General features: G+C 35.4%; 1 protein-coding gene and 1 long non-coding RNA gene across 11 annotated transcripts in view; one reads left to right on the top strand and one right to left on the bottom strand.

Annotated features, from left to right (window-relative positions):
- dscaml1 (Down syndrome cell adhesion molecule like 1) overlaps positions 1 to 10,191 on the top strand; it is a 162,023-nt gene that overhangs the window by 46,627 nt on the left and 105,205 nt on the right. The gene's annotated exons all lie outside the window — the stretch shown is intronic.
- LOC141377788 (uncharacterized) lies at positions 2,221 to 8,318 on the bottom strand. Its single transcript, XR_012390664.1, has 3 exons — positions 4,200 to 8,318; positions 3,387 to 4,156; positions 2,221 to 3,072 (listed from the first exon to the last, which is right to left on the bottom strand). It is a non-coding gene; the product is annotated as an uncharacterized lncRNA (long non-coding RNA).

The raw sequence follows: 10,191 nt of genomic DNA, 5'->3' as shown, positions 1-10,191 counted from the left end.
GAGAGGAAGAGAAGGAAAGAGAAAGCGGAGGGAGGAGGGGTGGAGAAAAGAGAAGAGCAGGCATGTAATTTGAATCTCATATACATTTCAGTTGAAAACCAGCCTAGCCTTGATACAAACTCTCTAGAGAGACCACCACAAACCCCCTCCACCTCCTCAAACACATTCACGCACACACAAACACATCTCCTCTGCAGTCACCATACCTTTAATACAAGGCCTAGGGCATCAGAGCATGACCGCTTGCCATGCACAACAAACACACAAAACACACACGCATACACTCGCTGACTGGTACACGGTTAGTCTTTCTGCGTACGTTGGAACAGATTGTTCTTGATGCATTTGCTGAACAGCTGAATGCTCACAGTCTTGCTAGCATAAAGCAAGATCTGGATGCTGAAACATGCAAGATGTATGACTATTTTAACACATGTGAAAAGTCCCCAAGAAAGATGTCTTTACAAGGTACAATATCCTATTCTAGAATTTAGCTTTAAGTTACAGCTGAGAAATAAACAGCACTTATAGAACTGCCACCATTGTTACTGTTCTTTTCACTGTTTATATAAGAGCCGACTATGAGTATGAGTACGAGTATGCAGTTGGTTTTCAGATATATGCTGTAACCAATTACAATAGACGGTCAACTGACCAATCAGAGCAGAGTCTCAGAAAGGAAAAGTTTACATAGACCTGATCCTTGAACAAACCATTTGAGATACTTTGAGATATTAACATCTTTATTTGTTTGTTGATGTGCATGTCATTCTTTCTTCTAACGATGATGTTGGAACAGTTTGTTTGAGCAGTATTTGCCCCACCTTCACCCACCTTTATTACAAACTGTAGACTACACTAGATATCACATATGAACCCTGTGCATTTGTACAATGCTCCCCCAGGACAAGTCATTCAATCACACTAGTTAAGAATTAGGCCAATGTGAAGATGCTGGACTTTTGCGCAGCGTATGGGTGTAATAACAAGCAAACAAAGAAAACAAAGCAAAAGGGCAGAACATTTCATATGTAAGATTTAGTTTTTTTACGTTTTTGCATGTTACAAACTTTTGTGCTCAACAAGTAACGTAATTTATGATAATACAGTCACTTACTGCATTTACCATAAAGCAAAGTAGCACCAACTTGCACTAAATTCTAGGCTTACGCTAGTTTTGTTTGTATAGAATCAGCAAACTACGTAAATTAAATATGACAGTAAGACGCTGATGCCAGAAACTTGTATTATTGTCAGCTAAGTTAAGTAACGGCTAGTTTTTGAAGTAACTTAAAATGGTGCCTGATAACATTTCAGTGCCTGCGCTTCAATGTGCATACTGTCCAACCTAAACTATAGAATATTACAAATGTTATACATCATTTAGATCAGTAAGGTGGATATGCACATTGAGACATGGGGACATTGATGGTTCAGACGAATTCATAATGGAGATTCACTCAAAACTGAATCGCTCCACCGTTAAAATTAGTGAAAGCAGGAGAGGAGGATGTATTTTAGGACATGGATTTCAATCAATTTAACAGAAAGGAAGGATGAATACATTTTCATGCAAGTTCCATGAAAACTCCAGATCATAAAAATATCATGTATATAGGTATATATGTTTACTAGGGGTGAAATGGTTCAATATACTCACTGTTCGATGTGTATCATGGTTTTAGGGTTACAGTTTAGGTATGGTATGGTCTGTGCTATGCTTAGAAAAAAAATGCCGACAGAACAATTCAAAGAACAATACATGGCGCGTATGACTGTAGATTTGCATGTTCTCACATTAAAAGTAGGCCAATCAATTGCTTAAGAAAATACAGAGAAAATTTCCCCTTTTTCTATTTTACACCTCGACTCAACCAATTATGCAGATAATAATTGTCAACACATCTTAACTTTTGAGCACTTTTAAAGCATTGATTACTTCTGTTTACTTTATGCTTGCATTGCCAATACTACAGCACATTTTTATTTTTGATTTCTTTATGATTTTTGTATGATTCCAAACAGCACATTTTCACTTATCAGCACCATCATAGTGAATAAAACTTAAGCAAAGAGGGATTGTTCTACTCTTTACTCTTAATTTAGCGAAAAACAGTCAGTCGAGAAGAAAACTTTTCTTAGCAGACAGCAGGAAAACAGGGTGAATAGTGGGAGTGATCGGGTGTGAAAGAACACCCAGCAGAAGTGGGACTGAAGTAACAGACCTGATGTATTTCCGCATCTATATGGAACGCTGTTCTGGATCTGGACAAGGACCTCAATCTGGCTGTTAGTAACTACGGATCTAGGCAACAGTCAGTGATCGTAGCAACAACAAATAGGCTTTTGTTATGTTTTCGTATCTGTCTGAATTTACACTGAGTGTCTGTTGAAACACTGACAGCAATGCGCTGTGATTTGCCCTCACCTGCGCATTTGCTCTGTGTCTTCTATACTTGCCATGCTGAAACCCACAGAAACTCCACACACAAACACTGACACATGAGGAAACTTGATGTCAACAACAGATTTACATACTAAGAGGTGACTGGACAGGTCTTCGCATGTGCAATGAGTGTGAAAGGTAATGGGAAGCATACAAAGGCAGAACTGATTTGTTGAGGTTGTTTTTATTAACAAACCAATATTAATAATATTTAGTCTGAAGTGCGGATCACAGGATGCACCGAACAGTGGGAGGACAACAAAACAATATGCTTTTTTTACCGAGAACCGTTGCATCCCTAATGTTTACATATCTATGGATCCAGATGGCCAGTCCTCCACTGCAGCTTGGTCCCACATACATTTCAAATGAGCCTTACCCTGTACTAAAATGGCAGCTCTATTGACGCATTCCTTCCAATACAAGACAATAGTGAAGGCAACATCCAATATAAATATCTATGGATTATTAACTAAATAAATATTTTTAAATAACTAAATGACTTTAAGTCTTTAAGTCATACTGTATAGCTATTACTAAATATGTGTTGCTTGGGCAAACTACTCTGTAATGTGAATCAGACCATTAGTAGTTTTGTAGTTGGAGTTCTAGCATTGAGTTTTCCACTTTTTATTTATATTTTCGGTCACACTTTACAATAAGGTTCATTAGTTAATGTTAATTAATGCATTTACTAACATGAACAAACAAAGAACAATAAATCTACTACTGTATTTGTTCATGTTTTATTTTACGTTAGTTCATGAAAATACAGTTGTTCATTATTAGTTTATGTTAACTGATGGTGCATTACCTAATGTTAACAAGCATGGACTTGGATGTTAATAATGCATTAGTAAATGTTCAATTAATATTAATAAATGCTGTACAAGTGTTGTTCATGATTAGTTCATGTTAGTAAATGCATTAACTGATGAACCTTATTGTAAAGTGTTACCATATTTTCTTATGTTCATTCTGTGTATGCGCATGCATCAGCTATTTGTTTGTCTCATTCTTTCACTCTTCCTGCAGAGTATCGTCCTCCGCTGCTTCTCCTTCATTCACCTCATGACCTTCTCTGTCTTTCTCTCTATTTTTTTTTTTTGTTTTTTCAGTTGCACCCACCTCAGTGTTTTTGAATGCCCATGTATTTTTTCCTCTCTAGACACTGAGTGCCCTCTGTATCGCTCTCCCTCTCTCATTCTCTGATAGACAAGAGCTTGCCTTGTTTATTTGAGAGGAAAACAGACTCACATTCATTCGCTCCTCGTGTCTTTTTCCTGTCCTTCTTCCCTCCACTCCTGTCTATCTTTTTGAGATCATCTCTTGCACATGTTATATTTGTGATGTTCCTGTCCTTTTCCATACCGCAACGAGATCATACTGCCCATTATGCCAAGGTTTTTGCCTAAAGTGACAAAAAGTTTGCTTGTGATTGATTTTAAAAAACTATAGCATATCTGTTTCATATAGTACCTCACCTGATTTCCCCGGACAATAGCGACATTTGAAACCAATGTTTTGAGCAGATGACAATGACTTCAAAAGGTTTATGCATTCATGTCTACTGTCCTATGTCAACAGGAACTTTGGCGAATTAGTGTTTTGCCCCTGTCAGTATCTACTGTAGCTTAGTTTTGGCCAACTGAACATGCTAAATTGGCAGTTATCCGGTTACAGCATGTCTACAGCCCAACCCACACTTGTCTAGAGTCTTTTTCGGACTCTAATGTTTCACCCACCCTGATACTTGGGGAAACTACCCTGGAACTTGTTTTTTTTTTTTTTTTTTTCGACAGCAGTTTCAAATGTAAAAACTTTTTTAGATATAAACAATTTTCAGACTCGTTCTTTCACAGTACACTCAAATAAATGGTGTTTGTTTAAACTACTTATATAAAATAAGCTGAAACAACACAATTCTTGAGGTTTGGGACAACTTAATTGTTTTATGTTCCATACACTTAAATTTGTTAATTTAATTCTTTCAAACCAATTGTCGAACCCAGCATTTTTATACAGTGACGTTTCAATGTAAAGCACAATGTACGTAACTTTTTAGTTATAAACTATTTAATTGGAAACTAGATTTAACTTTTTAGAAATTTGTATTCCAACAGCCATGACAGATTCTTAAAATCCTAAAAAGATAAAAAAAAACATTAAAAAAAATATACTCCTAGATTAAAATATGTGGCTTTAATAATTTGTTTAGCTGATTAATGACCATTGTGATCCGATTTAAACTCTGATAAAGTTCTGACAGTGCTTAAAGATTTAAGAAACTTTTCTGCAGAGTAACTTCAACTGCAATTACTGTCAAGCCAATAACCAATAGGAGCTCCAAACCTGGCATTATGACAACTGAGATCTTACATGGGGGCGACATGGTGATCATAATCATACAGTGTGACAAGCTACAATCGTAAAGGATTATTAAAAATCTCAAAGTGTAAGCCCAGCTTAACCTTTTCACTGGTAAGTTTAGAATATCTGTCTCCCTGAAGTAAGATTTTTAAAAGCTTTAAAACTTTACACTGCATGTTTCCATGACAACGCATCCAGCTTCAATTAAAAGGAACTTGACGTATTGCCATTTTGATTTGAAATTGCTAAATTTCACATATGTGTATTTCTCGAGGGACAAAAAATAACTTACTGCTCAAAGGGTTTAAGGCTTAGTTCATCTAAAAAATTTAAAAATGTTGTTATTAATTACTCACTTTCATGTAATTCAAATTGCCTGAAACCTTTGTTTATCTTAAACAATCTTAAAATTAAGATTTTTTTGGATCAAATCTGAGAACTTTCTAATCCTCTAGACTGCAATGCTCCTGGCTCATTCAAATTTCCAAATAAATGCCAACAAATATTCTCAAATCAGACCATATGCCTTCAGTGGTTTAACTTGGTTATCATAAAGTTGCAAAAATACACATAGGCAAGATTAGGCAAGTTTATTTATATAGAACATTTCATACACATTGGTAATTCAAAGTCTTTTACATAAACAGAAATGAGACAAAAGAGACAAGTGTAAAAAAACAACAACAACAAAGAATAAAAGTGATTAAAAACAGATAATAAAAATGTGTTAAAAAGATTTTAAGGTATTAAAGAAATGAAGAAAAAAAAACATAATAATGCAATCTGTGGGACTTGGCACCCTGCTTTGACTAAACTCTCGGAATCTGAGTGATCTATTAGGTTTGTATTTAGCTAGCATATCTGTAATGTAATGAAGTCCTAGGCTATTTAGTGATTTATAGACAATTAACAAAACTTTAAAATCTAGTCTGAATGTAACTAGGTGCCAATGTAAAGACTGAGGACAGGTGTGATGTGCTCCAATTTCTGATTCTGGACCGACTTCTGGCAGCAGCATTCTAGATGAGCTGTCTGACTGTCATTTGGGGAAGGCCAATGAGGAGGCTGTTACAGTAATTCACCCTGCTGGTGATAAAACCATTAACAAAGTCCTCACTGGAAACAAAGCATCTAGTTCTTGCAATGTTTTTGAGATGACCACCGTTCCCTTCATTTTAAACAACAATTTATTATCCTCTGTGTCAGTATATTTATTGAGTGTATAGTTTGTGAGCACTGATGCCCACATGTGACTTCCTCTGTTTGAAAGCGCACAGGTTTATTCGAGGTAATAAATCAGCAGTGTGATCGAGTGTGGCAAACAAAGCACACAACATTCATAAAAGAGCAACCTATACTGACACTGAAGAGAAGAAACTCTTAAAAAAAGATTATTTTTGCTTTATGTCTTCACAAAATTATTTGATAATATTTTAATTGAACCAGAAGATGTACCGACTGTTTTGACTGTTTGGTAATTTTCTGGACTTTGAACTAGCCTGGACTATTATCTAAAATATCTTATTTTTATTTTGTTTTCAGAAGACAAAAAGAGGATTTTCAGGGGTTTGAAATAACATGGGGTAATTAATTACTGAATCTTCATTTCTTTAGAACAACCCCTTTTTTTAACTACCTCTAAGACTAAGAACTACCCCTTCCCTTATAAGAAAACACATGCATTAACCAGGTGTTTGCCCACATCTGCTACCTTTAGCATAGGTAGTGTTAATTGGGCTTTACAGAACACAATGCATGCTGGGCCAGTAGGTGATGATGCTACTTTCAAAAGAAACACTATGAAATTGTGCAAAAACAGTTATGTTGTCCACAAGAGTTGTATCTGTGCATGACTGACCTAACAAGTTAAACTCTAGACATGACATTTTTCACAAATTTGAATCGTTTGGGCTATACAGACACCTCAAAATGCTATCAATGGGTAAAAGACTGACCAAAACCCAAAATATTTTATTCATAGTGTTGTGTAAATTCTCCCTAAGTTGAAGCATATCTTCCTGGGCTATAATATCACAACCTCTTGGTCTGATATGTACGTGTAGATTGTGGTGTGAATGTTTGTTTTTGTGCGTGTGAGTGGGAACGCGCAGAGGTGTAAGCGTATATTTATCTAGTAAAGTGCGCACTCTGTTCTTCACAACGTCTTGCTATTTTATTTCCTGACCTGACCTGTGTCTGCTCACTCATGCGAATCCCCGGCTCTCTTTCGTTTTCCAGTATCTTTCCATCGATCCCCCTCTTTTCTCTTCGGTTCAGCTTGGGAATGAGTTTTATTGATGTGACAAGACTTTGGCGGCACGCTTGGAGCTCCTTCAGTTTTACCTCCCACTGATTTCCCCCTTCTTCATAATTCATCCATCTATCTATCCCTTTTGTCTTTCTCATCCACCTATCTTCCTCTCTCCACCCCTCTGGCCTGTTCAGTGTAAAGGAGGGTGCATGTGTGTGTGGTCTACATCAGCCATGGCATCAATTACAGTTCATCTCCATTAACCTAATTTGGGTCTTTGTGAGAGCGTGTTGATGTTGTGTATGAGTCTACTCTCTGCAGCTCTTTCTAGTTGCTTTGTAGACCATTTGCATTTACTGCAGTGTCTGTAAGCAAAAGGGAAATCGGGTAAGAGAGAGAGAGAGAGAGAGAGAGAGAGAGAGAGAGAGAGAGGGAGAGGGAGAGGGAGAGGGAGAGATGTGGGCAATGGGGTAAAAACAGCCCTAGGTTCTGCCAGATGGCCGACTAAATGCCCCCACTCCCCTTCATCACCACCACATGCACTTTTTGTTCTTTCTCTCCATTAAGATGAGCAGAGCAATACAGCTTGTGTATTATATTTATAGGTATGGACAACACAAACCAGATATTATAGACTGGATTGCTAAGTAAACATTTGTTTATGTGACAATAATACACCAAATTCCTGAATATAGCACAGTCAAATGATCCCCATTTACATGGAAGATGGCTAAAAATGCTGTTATTTTGTCAGTGTTGTGATAACTTGGCTACTTGGCTGTCAAGTAGAGGAGAGTTGGGACAAAAGTAACAAACCAAATTTTAAAAGATAAGGTTTTGAGCAGAAATATATATTTGCTAGAGTGCTCTATCAAAATCAGCTGTTATTTTGTATCAATGTAAAGCAACTCCATTATAACTTCACTTAAAACTTCACTTTAAACTAAAGTTGTACATTGTTACTTTTGACCCCATAGGCAGGGACGAAAGTAACACAAGGGTGGGATAAAAGTAACATGGCAATATTAGCTAGATTTTTCTGGCTTAATCTTGTTTATTTTAAATGTATCTGACAATGACCTTGTTAATGTTAACTGCAAATATATTTAGTCTTTTATTTAAAAAAAAAAAAACAATATTAAACTGCATTTTCATTTTAAATTAAATATCTGTCAAATGTTTCAAAAGCAATTGAATATGTTAAAATTTTAAACTATTTATTTTTAATTATCAATGGCAATATGCATTATTAAAAAACAAAAAAACAAAAAAAAAAAAAAAAAACATCTGAATCCAAACACTGCAAACTCTAATGTGGAAGCAAAAAATAATGTATTGCTATTAGCAATGAGACATAAATAACAGTTGCTTTCGTCCCTACAGAAACTTTTGCCATTTAAATCTGATTTACTTTTAAGCTGAAAAACTCAGACATTTCAAACACAAGGATGTGTTGTTGCACTAAATAACCTGTAGATTGATCATTAGTGTGATGCATGTAAAGAGAAACACATGCATATAAGGAACATAATAACATAATAAGGAAAAAAGAACTGCTTAAATCATTTGAACTTAAAAACTGAAATTTGGAGCTAACTGCAGGACACGGCCTCAAAATCCCATAATATTTGGCAGCTTCATCAATGGTTGCATGCTGAATGTGCTGTTAAACCCTAAAAAGCAAATGTTGTCAGGGCTTAGAGAGAATCGCTTTCTTACTTTCATCTAGGGTTGGGCGATATAGCAAAAATGTAATCTCGATAATTATTTTCCATATTGAACAATAATGATACATATATATTTATATAAGTTGTTAATGCATCCACATTTAAAAGAGTACCACGACAATGACTGAAGCCACAAAAATAAGAGGGTCTATTAAATGGCAAAACATTTTCGGCTGATCAATTTTTCATGGCAGAAAGTTTGGTACATCTCTAATATCAACACACTTTTGTTAAACATTGTTAAACATTTCTGCTGTGTGATTGGCTCTTAGATCAATATAAAGTAAAAAGTCCAGAGCTTATCGTTGTTATTGACATAAATTTTATCGCGATTCGATATAATATTGTTTATCGACCCAGCTCTGCATTCGTCCCACTCCCCACTCACCCCTACTTGCATATGCTCATACAGAATAATGTGTAAAGGTAGATAGCAAGGTTTTTGTAGCTAAGCAACTTTATGTAGGTATTGATTTGTTTGTGTGAGAAACAGGCCAAACTTTAAGTTGCAATTGACTGAAAAGTTTTTCAATGTTAAAACTTGGAATTGGGTGAGAAACAACACACTACAGTTAAAATTGCTTGAAATATAAACTTGTAGAAGCATAGTAATAAACTGATAAATTATTTCACATTTTCAGTTCTCTCTTTAAAAAAAAAATGATTATGCAATATTTTGATTCAAACTACTAGGTAATTTTGTAGAACTAGACAGTTAAATTTTCGAGATGAAAAATCAAAGCAGACATAAACCTCCCATTATGCAATTCAATCATTCGATTCATATTTCTATTCAAGTCATGACGTATGGAATACTGTTTCTAGGTCCTAGTCGCTACTTATTTGAATTGAGAACATATTTGTTTACGACCCCTTTTAGTTCTATCACAATAAATTAAATTTTATTTAAAATAATGGTGTACACAACAGTCTCTGATTTTTTGAAAATATAACATTGTCTCCTTATTCAGTTAGACAGAGCGCCTGGACCCAGAAACCGCTTCGTGTGACATCACAAGTGGATTAGTTGATGCTACCATTTTTTTAAAAAAGTGTTTTTAAATGTATGTTTGGAACGTGAAGTACAGTAAAAAATAAAATAAAAATACATCAAGCCTATACTAATTGATGTTTCAGAGCTTATTTAAATGTGCTACATTGCAAAACGCAGTAAAAATCAATGCTATTTGGTGTCACTTTGGTACAGCACTTCTTGTTACACCAAGTTTTATTATCCACACACAGAAATGAAATGAGAGTAATGATTTTCAGTCAATAACGACATAATTTTCAGCAGCCAACCAATCCAATAGTCACACCAGAGATGATCAATGACAATTGATATCAAATCCATTTTAAAGCAGATATCCGTCGTTTTCAATGAAATCTTTTTGCTT

This window comes from Danio rerio, chromosome 15 (genome assembly GCF_049306965.1).
Source record: "Danio rerio strain Tuebingen ecotype United States chromosome 15, GRCz12tu, whole genome shotgun sequence".
Taxonomy (NCBI): Eukaryota; Metazoa; Chordata; class Actinopteri; order Cypriniformes; family Danionidae; genus Danio; species Danio rerio.
The sequence above is the reverse complement of the archived record's forward strand: the minus strand, read 5'-3'. Positions and strand labels throughout refer to the sequence as shown.